At 45.9% G+C, this 14,433-nt stretch overlaps 1 protein-coding gene across 1 annotated transcript in view; it reads right to left on the bottom strand.

Moving 5' to 3' along the window:
- Window positions 1-11,910, bottom strand: part of CD53 (CD53 molecule) — a 48,410-nt gene extending 36,500 nt beyond the window's left edge. Inside the window, exon 1 of the mRNA XM_088467428.1 lies at window positions 11,837-11,910. The gene's annotated coding sequence lies outside the window, so the exon portion shown is untranslated. The remainder of the gene's footprint in view (window positions 1-11,836) is intronic.
- Window positions 11,911-14,433: the final 2,523 nt, after the last annotated feature.

Here is a 14,433-nt window from a genome sequence, read left to right on the forward strand (position 1 = left end):
CATTAATGCTACCACCCCGCCTGCATCCATTACACTCTGACGCCCGGCGTACTACAGTGCCTAGCAATATCCCAAAGAGCTCCAGACTGCTGCTTCTCTATTGCAACTGTATCTGTTATACCCTGTATTATTTGCTACCTGCTGTTTCTATCAGGTTAAATAAACTTAACAACTGGTTAAGTTATATAATGTGTGGACTAAGTGCTACCAGTACCAAACATCTGTGCAATACATACCATCACATATATATTTTGGCCAAGTGTATCACCACCCTGGTTTACAAAGATATCTGGGACAAACAATGATCCATTATTGTCTGTTGCACACGCTGTTATGCATTACATCACAACGCTACTCTGCTAACACACTCTGCTAAAAGGTTCCTAGACCCCAGCATGTTAATTCTATACTCTTCTAATAGGTTATGGACCCAGCATGCAACTTGCTGACAGACATTGTTTGCTCAGGCACCACTTAAATCTCTCTAATCACCAGGCTGGTGTGAGTGGAACAGTCATTAATTAAACTGCTATATTACATAAGTACATTTAGATTACCATATTTGATGACCATTTGGTATATAATAAAACAAACATACAGTGCAGACTTGGGAATAGCCTACAGACAAACCTCAATGATTTAGAATGTTTTAGTGCTCTCACTCACCCATAGGATTGTGTGGGCCTTATGATCATTTTTCCCAGGTATTATATTACAAGTTGTGAGTGATTGTGTTATTAAACTCTAATGACTTAGGATACTAAACCATAGTATAAATATTATATCACTATAAGTCTTTTTCCATGTATATTAGTTTTTGCGCTAATTATTAAAGAGGTCTGGTATGTGAATTAAACACTCAAATATTCTAAAATACTTATATAAAGTTATTTATTGCACAATGTAACAGTAAAAAGGTTGCAACCGGTTGTTATTATATAAGTGTATATTCCTATAAAATCGATTACACCCAAAAAAGAAAAAATCTGCTGTGGTGAGCTTTCACTCTAATAGCCATTAAAGGGGACCAAATTAAAGACCCCTGGAGTATAAACATGCCCTAGCGCACTCATGGGGGGTTTCTGAGCACTCAGAAACCCCCCTGACCAACGAAAAAAACTTTTTCAGAGACGGAGACAGCCTTGTCTCCATCTCTGGTCGTAACCAGGGTGGCCGCACTGAGCGGAGAATGCTCTGGGAGCGGACTCGGCCACTGCTGTAATTTCTATTTGTGATGTATATCAGCGGCGCACCCGGCTGTCCTGACTGCTTTGAGGGTTGTGTATAGATCCCCTTCAGTAGGTACATCTATGGAAGGGGATCTATCCACAACCATGCTGTGAGCTTGTGAGCTCTGCCTCCCCCAGCTCCCTTATGGCACACTGGCTTTAAGGCGAGACGTCATGACGTCTCTCCAGTGACTCAACTCCAGTTTCCCGCAGTGCATACAAGGGATCGAGGAGCTGTTTGGCGCGGTGCGGGAAGCCTGAATGGCAGTGAGAGGCTTAACTCTGCAGAATCATGTCAGGTCAGTCTCTTGTTAGTGTTGGCCGGGTAGGTGGCATGTGTGCGATGTGTGTATATATGGTATGTATGTGTATGTGTGACATTGAAGTCCCGGGAAGGAAGAGTGGGAGGGTGTTTGTGATGTATGTGTGTGAGACATAGGAGTCCCAGGGTGGGATATAGTAATATAAAATACAGTTTAGTAATATTAATATAAAATACAGTATAACAATATAAAATACAGATAATCACAGCCACCCAGCAGCAGCAGCCCGGCAAATAGGGTGTGTGTAAGTATACTATGTGTATGTATGCTGTGTGTGTGTGTTTGTAAGTATGTTGTGTGTGTATGTATGCTGTGGGTATGTGTGTGTGCTGCATGTGTATATAATATGGAACCCCTCGCCCTAGAAATCCTGCGTTTGCCCCTGACATGAGACGTTATATATTCTTTATGTCTTAATGGTTTTTTTATGACATTTTATTGTGATTTTTAATAGGAATACACACTGATGTAATAGCAACCGGTTGCAACCTTTTTACTGTTACATTGAGCAATAAATAACTTTATATAAGTATTTTAGAGTATTTGAGTGTTTAATTTACATGCCAGACCTCTTTAATAATTAGCACAAAAAGTAATATATATCTAATGACTTAGGGCCTGATTCATTACAGATCGCTATTGCAATTACGTATGTAGTTCTGCTGCGAAAATATGCTAATGTTTGCAACCGTTCAGCCAGCATAAAGATGGCCACTACCGCTTTCTCACATCTGTAAGACCTCGCAGTCCTGGGTATACATCGGTAACATCGAGTAACATCGGCCCCTCACGCAGAATTACAGCAGGCCTGGCTTGTCTCAGTCTCGTTGCACGCAGTGAGTACTCCGTCACAGTGGCTAATTTATGCACGCCCATGTAACGGCACTCATATGGACAGGCACGCCAGCGTTTCTCTGACCACCCTCCTGTTACCACCTCCCAAACGCTGACGTCCCGTCACTCACTCTGCGATGGCTTTCTATCTGCGTACGTGATCGCAATGCGATCGCAATGCTATCCTGCGCATGTGCACAGCGGTGCATACGCATGCGCAGTACACACCATCGGCTGATCTGTGTAAGCGGTTGCAATTGCGAGTCGTGATGAATCAGGCCCTTCATTTATAAGAAATTAATGTGGTTTGTTAGTAGGGATGAGCGGGTTCGGATTCCCGACTGTCATATCCCGGCAAGGGTGAAATGCCGGGCGTCTAGATGTAGATGCCCGCATTTACCCGACGCCCGGAATCCCGATCGTAGTGATGCCGGGCGCCGCGAGCGGACAGCCGCGGGGGGGAGGGTTAGGTTTAGGGCTCCCGGGGGGGACTTAGGGTTAGGCATTTCATACCCATTCCGTCATAGGGGCTGGCTGGGCAGTGTTGTGCAGTCAGTTGTCCATAGGGGCTGTGTCCACTCCAAAGTCTATAGAGGCTGGCTAGGTTGTGTTGTGCTGTTGTCCATAGGGGCTGGCTGGGCTGTGTTGTGCAGTCAGTTGTCCATAGGGGCTGTGTCCACTCCAAAGTCTATAGTGGCTGGCTGGACTGTGTTGTGCAGTGTCCCATAAAGGCTGTAGTCCTAAAGGGGTGCTGTAGTGTTCTCCAGGGGGTGATCTGTCCATCAGGGGTGCTCCCCCAAAGTGCACTCCAAAGAAAAATTAAATTATTTTTTCTGTGTTTGTGAATTGTGTGCACAGCAGCAGCACGTGCATCAACAAAGTAGCGCCAAGCGTGCGCCTATGTCATAAATCAAGGGCCAGCTGGCTTGTCCGTTAAAGGGTGCTGTAACCCCCAAAGTGCACTCCAAAAAAAATAAAAAAATAAAATTTTCTGTGTTTGTGAATTGTGTGCGCAGTAGCTGCACGTGCATCAACAAAGTAGCACCAAGCGTGTGCCTGTGTCATAAGTAAAGGGCCGGCTGGCTCATCTGTTAAAGGGTGCTGTAACCTCCAAAGTGCACTCCAAAAAAAATAAAAAATTATTTTTTCTGTGTTTGTGAATTGTGTGCGTTGTAGCCGCACATGCATCAGCAAAGTAGTGCCAAGCATGCGCCTGTGTCATAAATCAAGGGCTGGCTGGCTTGACCATTAAAAAGTGCTGTAACCCCCAAAGTGCACTCCAAACAAAATAAAAAATTATTTTCTGTGTTTGTGAATTGTGTGTACTGTGATTGCATGTGCATCAACAAAGGAGCAGTGCCAAGTGTGCGCCTGTGTCCCATAAATAAAGGGCTGGCTGGCTCATCTCTTAAAGTGTGGTGTAACCCCCAAAGTGCACTCCAACAAAAATAAAAAATAATTTTCTGTGTTGTGAATTGTGTGCACTGTGGCTGCACGTGCATCAACAAAGGAGCAGCGCCAAGTGTGCGCCTGTGTCCCATAAGTAAAGGGCCAGCTGGCTCATCTCTTAAAGGGTGGTGTAACCCCCAAAGTGAACTCCAAAAAATTTTAAATTCTTCTTTTCTGTGTTGTGAATTGTGTGCACTGTGGCTGCACATGCATCAACAAAGGAGCAGCGCCAAGTGTGCGCCTGTGTCACATAAGTAAAGGGCCAGCTGGCTCATCTCTTAAAGGGTGCTGTAACCCCCAAAGTGCGCTCCAAAAATTTTTAAAATTCTTCTTTTCTGTGTTGTGAATTGTGTGCACTGTAGCTGCATGTCCATCAACAAAGGAGCAGCACCAAGCATGCGCCTGTGTCATAAGTCTATTAAAGGGTGGTGTAACCCCCAAAGTGCACTCCAAAATTTTTTAAAAATTCTTCATTTCTGTGTTATGAATTGTGGGCCTGATTCAGAGCACTACGCTCTGACAAGAGCGCTCGCTCTGAATCAGGGCCATCCTATCTATTATTGGAGCGGCCTCCTGGCCGCTCGCATAGCTGTGGGTGACTACCCACAGCTTATGCCAGCGGCCAAAAAGATGGACGCGATGGTCAAGACCATCGCGACCATCGGGCTTGCAACGAGACCCTGCGGTAGGGTGTCGTTGCCACAAGCCCTGGAGTGCTTTTGGCTCTATCAGAGCCAAAAGCACTCCCACTGACATCACTAGTGATATCCCCACTGACATCACTAGTGATGTCAGTGGGGCCGGACCCAGATGGTAGGCGTTCCCATGGGAACGCCTCTGGCTGGGCAGCAAATGCCCCCAGCACGCCCACCAAAGGGGGCGTGCTGTCAATCAACATTGGCAGCACGCCCCCTTTGGTGCGAAACCCATAATGACGGCTTGGCCATCGTTATTCGGGTATCGCGCATGCGCACGACGGAGGCGCCTCCGTCATGTGCATGCGCACTTGGGCACCATCGACCCGCTTGCGAGCACTCAGCGCCCGCAAGAGGGTCTGAATCGGCCCTGTGTGCGCTGTAGCAGCACGTGCATCAACAAAGGAGCAGCGCCAAGCGTGCGCCTGTGTCCCATAAGTAAAGGGCTGGCTGGCTCATCTCTTAAAGTGTGGTGTAACCCCCAAAGTGCACTCCAACAAAAATAAAAAATAATTTTCTGTGTTGTGAATTGTGTGCACTGTGGCTGCACGTGCATCAACAAAGGAGCAGCGCCAAGTGTGCGCCTGTGTCCCATAAGTAAAGGGCCAGCTGGCTCATCTCTTAAAGGGTGGTGTAACCCCCAAAGTGAACTCCAAAAAAATGTTAAATTCTTCTTTTCTGTGTTGTGAATTGTGTGCACTGTGGCTGCACATGCATCAACAAAGGAGCAGCGCCAAGTGTGCGCCTGTGTCACATAAGAAAAGGGCCAGCTGGCTCATCTCTTAAAGGGTGCTGTAATCCCCAAAGTGCGCTCCAAAAAAATTTAAAATTCTTCTTTTCTGTGTTGTGAATTGTGTGCACTGTAGCTGCATGCCCATCAACAAAGGAGCAGCACCAAGCATGCGCCTGTGTCATAAGTCTATTAAAGGGAGGTGTAACCCCCAAAGTGCACTCCAAAATTTTTTACAAATTCTTCATTTCTGTGTTATGAATTGTGGGCCTGATTCAGAGCACTACGCTCTGACAAGAGCGCTCGCTCTGAATCAGGGCCATCCTATCTATTATTGGAGCGGCCTCCTGGCCGCTCGCATAGCTGTGGGTGACTACCCACAGCTTATGCCAGCGGCCAAAAAGATGGACGCGATGGTCATCAGGCTTGCGACGAGTCCCTGCGGTAGGGTGTCATTGCCACAAGCCCTGGAGTGCTTTTGGCTCTATCAGAGCCAAAAGCACTCCCACTGACATCACTAGTGATATCCCCACTGACATCACTAGTGATGTCAGTGGGGCCGGACCCAGATGGTAGGCATTCCCATGGGAACGCCTCTGGCTGGGCAGCAAATGCCCCCAGCACGCCCACCAAAGGGGGCGTGCTGTCAATCAACATTGACAGCATGCCCCCTTTGGTGCGAAACCCATAATGACGGCTTGGCCATCGTTATTCGGGTATCGCGCATGCGCACGATGGAGGCGCCTCCGTCATGTGCATGCGCACTTGGGCACCATCGACCCGCTTGCGAGCACTCAGCGCCCGCAAGAGGGTCTGAATCGGCCCTGTGTGCGCTGTAGCTGCACGTCCATCAACAAAGGAGCAGCGCCAAGCGTGCGCCTGTGTCATAAATCAAGGGCCGGCAGGCTTGACTGTTAAAGGGTGCTGTAACTCCCAAAGTGCACTCCAAGAAAAATTTTAAATTCTTCTTTCTGTGTTTGTGTGCACCTTAGCCGCACGTATATATCAATCAATATAACATAAATGGAGGACCAAACTTTGTCCCCTAAAAATAAGATAGGGAAAGATCAAGAACCACTTCCTCCTAGTGCTGAAGCTACTGCCACTAGTCATGACATAGACGATAAAATGCCATCAACATCGTCTGCCAAGGTCGATGCCCAATGTCATAGTAGAGGGCATATAAAATCCCAAATAATAAAGTTCAGGAAAATTACCTTAAAAAAAACATTTAAATCATCTGAGGAGAAATGTAAACTTGCCAATATGCCATTGACGACACAGAGTGGCAAGGAACGGCTAAGGTCTTTCCCTATGTTCATGACTAGTGGTTCAGCTTCACATGACGATGGAAGCCCTCCTCCCACTAAAAAAATCAAACGAGTTAAACTGGCAAAAGCACAGCGAAGAACTGTGCATTCTAAGAAGATATCATAAATCCCCAAGGAGAGTCCAAGTGTGGTGGCGGTTGCGATGCCTGACCTTCCCAGCACTGGACGGGAAGAGGTGGCTCTTTCCACCATTTGCACGCCCTCTGCAAGTGCTGAAAGGAGCACCCACAGTCCACTTGCTGATATGCAAATTGAAGATGTCACTGTTGAAGTACAACAGGATGAGGATACTGGTGTAGTTGGCGCTGAGGAGGAAGTTGGCGAGGAGGATTCTGATGGTGATGTGGTTTGTTTAAATCAGGCTCCATGGGAGACAGTTGTTGTCCGTGGGATGAAAAAGCCCATCACGGTCATGCCTGGGCAGAAGACCAAACATTCCACCTCTTTGGTCTGGCAATAATTCTATCCAAATCCGGACAACAACTGTCTTGCCATATGTACCATATGTAAAGGTGAAATAAGTAGGGGTAGGGACGTTGACCACCTAGGATCATCCTCCCTTATACGTCACCTGCAGCGCATTCATAAAAAGTTACTGTCAAGTTCAGAAACTTTGTCTAAGACCGTAAGCAGTCCAGGGACACCTAAATCCCTTTGTCCTGTTGTATCCAAGCACCTGCAAACCACACCGTCAACTCCCTCCTCGTCAATTTCCTCCTTTGTCAGGATCGGAAGTAGTCCTGCAAGCCATGTCACTGGCATGACTGACTCTCCTATCCGGGATTCCTCCGGAGGATCCTGCATTGCTACGCCTACTGCAGCCGCTGCTGCTGTTGCTGCTGGGAGTCATTCATCATCCCAGAGAGGAAGTAGGAACACCACTACTTTTACTAAACAATTGACCCTCCAACAGTCCTTAGCGAGGAGGATGAAGTACGACAGCAGTCATCCTGAAGCAAAATGTATAACTGAGGCCTTGACTGCTATGTTGGTGTTAGATGTGCATCCGGTATCCGCCATTAGTGCAGTGGGATTTTGACAATTGATGGAGGTAGTGTGACCCCAGTTCCAAATCCTGTCTAGATTCCACTTCACTAGGCAGGCGATACCGAGACTGTACAGAAACGTCAGAAAAGTGTCCTCAGTGTCCTGAAAAATGCCGTTGTACCCAATGTCCACTTAAGCACAGACATGTGGACAAGTGGAACAGGGCAGACTGAGGACTATATGACTGTGACAACCCACTGGGTAGATGTATCACCTTACGCAGCAACAACAGCAGCGTCACCAGTAGCAGCATCTCAGAAACACCAGCTTGTTCCAAGACAGGCTACTCTGTGCATCACCGGTTTCAGTAAGAGGCACACCGCCGACAACCTCTTAGAGAAACTGAGGGACATCATCGCCCAGTGGCTTACCCACTTAGACTCTCCCGGGGATTTGTGATATCTGACAACACCACCAATATTGTGCGGGCATTACATCTGGGCAAATTCCAGCACGTCCCATGTTTTGCTCACACAGTACATTTAGTGGTGCAGAATTTTCTGAAAAGCGACAGGGGCGTGCAGGAGATGCTTTGGGTTGCCCGAAAAATTTCGGGCCACTTTCGCCATTTAGCGACTGTATGCCGAAGACTGGAGCACCAGCAAATACTCTTGAACCTGCCCCACCATCACCTGAAGCAAGAGGTTGTGACGCGGTGGAACTCAACCCTCTGTATGCTTCAGAGGATGGAGGAGCAGCAAAAGGCCATTCAAGCCTATACATCCACCTATGAGATAGGCAAAGGAGGGGGTATGCACCTGACTCAAGCGCAGTGGAGAATGATTTCCGTGTTGTGCAAGGTTCTCCAGCCCTTCGAACTTGCCACATGTGAAGTCAGTTCAGACACTGCCAGCTTGAGTCAGGTCATTCACCTCATCAGGCTTTTGCAGAAGCAGCTGGAGAAAGTGAAGGAGGAGCTAAGATGGAGCGATTCTGCTCGGCATGTGGGGCTTGTGGATGAAGCCCTTCATTTGCTTTGCCAGGATTCCAGGGTGGTCAATCTGTTGAAATCAGACCACTACATTTTGGCCACCGTGCTCGATCCTAGGTTTAAAGCCTATGTGGGGTCTCTCTTTCCGGCTGACACAAGCCTGCAGAGGTGCAAAGACCTGCTGGTGAAAACACTGTCAGCTGAAGCGGAATGTCAACAGCTCCTTCTTCATTTTCTCCCGCAACTGGGGCTGCCAGGAAACAACTTAGGTAGTCTAAGCAACCCGCTGGCGGTGATGCAGGGCAGGCAGGACCAAGTTTGGACATATGGTCCGGACTGAAGGACCTGGCAACAATTTCTGACATGTCTACTGTCACTGCATATGATACTGTCACCATTGACAGAATGGTGGAGGATTACATCGGTGGCAGCATCCAAGTAGGCATGTCATACAGCCCGTACCTGTACTGGCAGGAAAAAGAGGCAATTTGGAGGCCCCTGTACAAACTGGCTCTATTTTACCTGAGTTGCCCCCCCCTCCAGTGTGTACTCCGAAAGAGTGTTTAGTGCAGCCGGGAACCTTGTCAGCAAAAGGCGTAGGAGGTTGCTTCCACAAGAAGATGATGTTCATAAAAATGAATTATCAACTCTTCCAGGGAGACCAGCCTCCAGAACGTACAGAGGGACCTATGGTGGTGGATTCCAGCGGGGATGAATTAATACTCTGTGAGGATGAGGATGCACACAACACTGAAGAGGGTGAGGAATTGGTGGATGAGGAGGATGAGGACGACATCTTGCCTCCGTAGAGCCAGTTTGTGCAGGGACAGTTTAATTGCCAGCTTGTTTTGTGGGGGCCCAAACGAACCAATCATTTCAGCCACAGTCGTGTGGCAGACCCTGGCGCTGAAATGGTTGGTTTGTTAAAGTGTGTATGTCCTGTTTATACAACATAAGGGTGGGTGGGAGGGCCCAAGGACAATTCCATCTTGCACCTCTTTTTTTCTTTGCATTATGTACTGTTTGGGGCCTAGTTTTTCAAACTGCCATCCTGTCTGCCACTGCAGTGTCACTCCTAGATGGGCCACGTGTTTGTGCCGCCCACTCGTGTCGCTTATCTTAGTCATCCAGCTACCACGGTGCAACCTTTTGGACATAAAAACACTATTGTGAGGTGTTCAGAATAGACTGGAAATGAGTGGAAATTAAGGTTATTGAGGTTAATAATAGCATAGGAGCAGAAAAACACACAAATTCTGTGATTTTAGCTGTTTTTATGTGTTTTAAAAAAAAAAAATAGATTATCCAAAACACAAAACCCAGAACCCAAAACACGGAAGGGTGGTTTTGGGAAAACCAATCCAGATCCAAAACACGAAGAAAGATCCAGATCCAAAACCAAAACACAAAAAGTGGCCAGTGCAAACCCCTACTTCTTAGGCAATGAAAAGTCCCCCCCTGTGCCTAATCCTAATCCCCCCTCTAAGTGCCTAAACCTAACCGCCCCTTTCCCCGCTGCCTAATCCTAAATCCCCCGGGGGGGTACCTAACCCTAACCCTCCCTCCCCCTAGCCCAACCCTAACCTCCCGGGGGGGGTGCCTAACCCTAAGTTCCCCCCGGAAACCATAAACCTAACCCTCCCCCCTGCGGCTCTCCGCGCTCAGTGCCCGGCATCCCTTCGATCAGGATACTGAGCGTCGGTCTCCCGGCGTAGGTTAGTTAACCCGCGCCGGAGTTCTGTAGTCTAGATGCTGGCGGTCGGCATAGTGACCGCCAGCATCTCAAACGTATACCCATCATATACATCAGAGGAATGTGGTTTCTTGGCCAATCTACCCCAGTATTGAGATAGGATGAGTGTTTTCTGTGTACGTAGATTGTGTCAGTGTTATGATGTCAGTGGTTTGTGTTTTTCAGTAAGTGTAATGTCAGTGTTGTCGGGTGTGTGCTTTACATGTATTGTGGCAGTATTATGTGGCAAGTGGTTTCTGCTGAAGTTGTGGCTGTATTATGTGGTGAGTGCTTAACGCGTATGCAATATTAGTGTTATGGGTTCAGTGCTTTATGGGTGTGGTGTCAATGTTCCTGATAAGTGGTTTCTGATTGGGAGAGAGGATGTTGTCAGTGTTATGTGGAAAGTGCTTTATGTATTTGCAATATCAGTATTATTTAAAATTTTGAGGTCAAACCCGCCGAGAAGTCTTGGCTTGCCAAGCTGCCACTTTGTAAATATACCAATGTGTCCAAGTCCACAGTATCAGTGATAATAAATGACTGTGTGCTAGAAGCCTGGAGCCCGTGCAGCAAGCATACATGCATGGGGGCTGGAGCAAGCACCCAAGTGAATACTGTACTACTGTAGGTACAATCACATTATATGCTCTGTATGTCTGAAACTGTCTTTAGGTTCTTTGCATCTCTGCCATTGGTTAATGAAAAATGATGTACAATTAAACTATTCAGCATACCAGAGATAGACAGCATCTCCCAAAATACTCTGTCAGCCAAGGCATACTGGGAATTGTAGTTCCATCAGACATGAAGAGACACAAGCTATCTAGCTCTGCAATATAAACACTCTTACAATGCACTGAATAAGATGTATTAAAATGTGCCAGCTGTATGCTCAAACTCAGTTGCAACAAAACATGTAGTGAAGTAGTGCACTCACTAGATACCAGAATCCCGTCCTAGACTCCTGATACAGTATATACTAAAAAATAGAGCAAATCACATCTGGAGCCCAAAGTTGAGTCCAGTCCCCCTGTGTGTCCTCCTCCCTCCCAAGTGTCACCAGGAATCTGCTCACATTTGCAATATAGGGTTTTTCAGGGTTCAAGGTCAACAGACAGATTAGCTTGGATAGCATAGCAGCTCAGGTCAGAAGGAGATGCAGCTCGTTTCTGGTCTGGTCTGCTCACTTCATCAGAACCTGATGACACTAGTGATTGGATACTGCTCATGTTTTTCCAGTGTGTTCATCAGATTTCTGAGAACCTCCCTGTCAGTGAATGTCTATAAATTTTTTGTAAGCTTATATACTGTACAATCAATGAAATATTCATGTCATTAGCTTTCTATAATGCTGAAGTGATACTTAAGAAGGGTTACATTTATGATATGAAATAGGACAGGTCACTTCATAAATAATGACCTAAAGTACCTGAATTGTGTTTAGTCATATTGATCAAGAAAGTGCTGAATGATCTTCTTCTCCTTTCAATAATTACTCCCATATAGCAACATATTAAGAGATATCATCTTACCTTATTCTGCTTCAACAGTAAGTTGCCTTAATCCGTTTTACTGTAATTAGTGTTTCCTTTAACTATGTTAGATCCTCTCTGTGACTTTAATGTAAAACATTTGGTGTTAAAAAAAGTTTTCCTGTGTTAAGAGGAAGTAGATAACCGAATCTTTCTATTTAAAAACACAAGGGTTTGTCAGAGATCTTATTAGGAAACGTAGGGTGTTACTCACTGTTTTTAAACGTGAAATCTGCTCTGCTTTTTATGCTGAAAGTATACATAGAAATATAAAATATATATACAATTTGCGTTTTTCAGGGTTGGTAAAAAAAACAGTATTTAAAAAAAAGTTTTTTGTTTAAACCATTTTTTTTTTTGGTATAAATCAGTTTTTTTGCATTAATGTTTTAATGAAAAACAAAATTATTAAATCCTGCTTATTATATTAATACTGTGAAACCTTGATCAACCACGTTTTAATGCTTTCTAACATTAACAAGCCAAAGATATTAAACATTTTTATCTCATCCAAAGAGAGCCAGACTAGGGCCTGATTCGATGATGAACGTATATCTCTGATGGTTAGGGGGTTTGCGCCTGCGCAGGACCCGTTCTGTGCATGTGCAGAACGGGTCCTGCGATTACCAGTGACGTCCCTCCACTGGGTGACACCCAGTGCGTTCAGCTGAGTAGAAAGGGTGTGGCCTCATGATAAGAGGGTGTGGCCTTGTGGGCAGGACGTGGTCACAAAAACTGAACCCCCCATTTTAGTCTCTCCAGGGTGTCCAGAAGATGCGGACTGGCCTCCGGGGGCCAGTCTATTTGCAGTGCCAGCTCCCTCACTGTGTCAGGAGTATAGTGCTGCATGTAATGCTACAGTGCATCATCGAGCTCCTGTAACTGAGGGGAGTCAGCACTTTGTTGTCACCCCTCGGGGGGGTGACACCTGGATGCAGCCCACACACACCCTTGTGACGCCACTGGCGAATTACGCTCACAGATCTCTCCCAAACTGGTCACCATTCCCCAAAACGGGTGCGCGTCAGTCTGTTTTCTGGAAGGACAAGGCCAGGGACTGCATCGGCAGACGCAGATTCCTGGCCTCTGAAGTGACCAGCACCCAGTCACGCTGCCGGAAGCTTCAGCTCGCACAGCCTGACCAAGGGAACAACTACCGCAACAGGAGGTTGCGATGTTTGTGATGATGCTCACAAATGCAGCAAGGAGGTGTCTGACACCTCCTTCTGCATTTGCGTTAAGATGAAAGGAATTGCTTGTGTGTAGCTCTGCAATTCCTTTCATCTCTAAATCAGGCCCTAAGTCTTTTTTCCTTCCACTCATCTCAGTAGGACTGAAGGTTTTTAATTGAAATGAACATGAAGGAGATTAAACCATGAGGTGTTTATCTGTGTATTGCCTCTTTAATGTCTTGAAGTTGTTTACCTTTTAAGATTGAGAATGTTAGTTGTGGTTTTCTCCTGTCCTATAGGATTGTTAGGAGAGGAGTTTGTGGAGTCTTAGCTGATGCTAGACAGATTTAGTAACTCTCTGGTCTGGTTCACCCTCCCTACTTCTCTGTTGTGTGGGAATTTACTGTATTGGTTCAGCTCACTCAAATGAAGACCATAAGCAACAAGAATGTGGAATAATACCAGGGGGATTCCCTTATAATAGTCTCTTATAAGAAGTCACAGCGTCATGTCTGTAGTCACAGCATAATAACAAAACAAGAGTGTTTTTAAAAAGAAACATTTAGTTTAAACCACGGCTTAACAAAATGTATAGTAAATGTGATATGCACTAAGGTCCAAGAAGATGTTACAATATAGTCCTTATTACCCGATAAATACGGGACACAGTTCATATAGATAATAATATTGAATTTATAAAATTTATTACATGCACAAAATATAAAAAAAATGTAGAACAATCTCATGTATATGAAGACCGAATATACCCAGTCAATCCCTATCACTATCCGTTCCTGAAGAAGGTTTTAAACCGAAGAAACGTGTTGCACGGAGGAGTATGTCACATACGTGGAGGATTGCCCGGATTCAGTCCTAAAAGCTTACTGCGGTGGTGCTGAGCCGCTTAGCCCGGGACCTCTATGCTTATGATAAGCACTAGCCCAGCGCAGTACCTATAACAGGTGAGAGACTTGATTGGGATTGACTGAACCTGCTGACGATCACCATTTAAAGGCCCCATAGTAAATAATAAAGGTTTGAAATAATAAATAATAGTAAAGTATGTGTATGTCAGTACATGCATAGGAGTGAAAGTACCATTAGTTTACTGGGAGAGACACAGGACCTGATTGAGGCTTCCGGATACCATAGGCTAATACACTTGCACCCGTAATGCTGCTAAACTCAGAGCACAGTGACAAGTGAGCCTTATTCAGAGATCCACGCAATGCCCGTCGCTGCTGCAAACCTGTACACAGCGGACTTGCCAAAATATGCCAATGACTCAGTCACTGGTGTGTGCATATAGAGACAAACAACTCTTCTCACATCTACCACTTAAGTAAACTCTATGCAACATTGTAAATGTGTTTAGCTTATGACTGTGCAAACTTGAAAAAAAAATTCTAAAATGCAGATTTTATT

This window comes from Taudactylus pleione, unplaced genomic scaffold (assembly GCF_031769625.1).
Source record: "Taudactylus pleione unplaced genomic scaffold, aTauple2 ptg000010l, whole genome shotgun sequence".
NCBI classification, from domain to species: domain Eukaryota; kingdom Metazoa; phylum Chordata; class Amphibia; order Anura; family Myobatrachidae; genus Taudactylus; species Taudactylus pleione.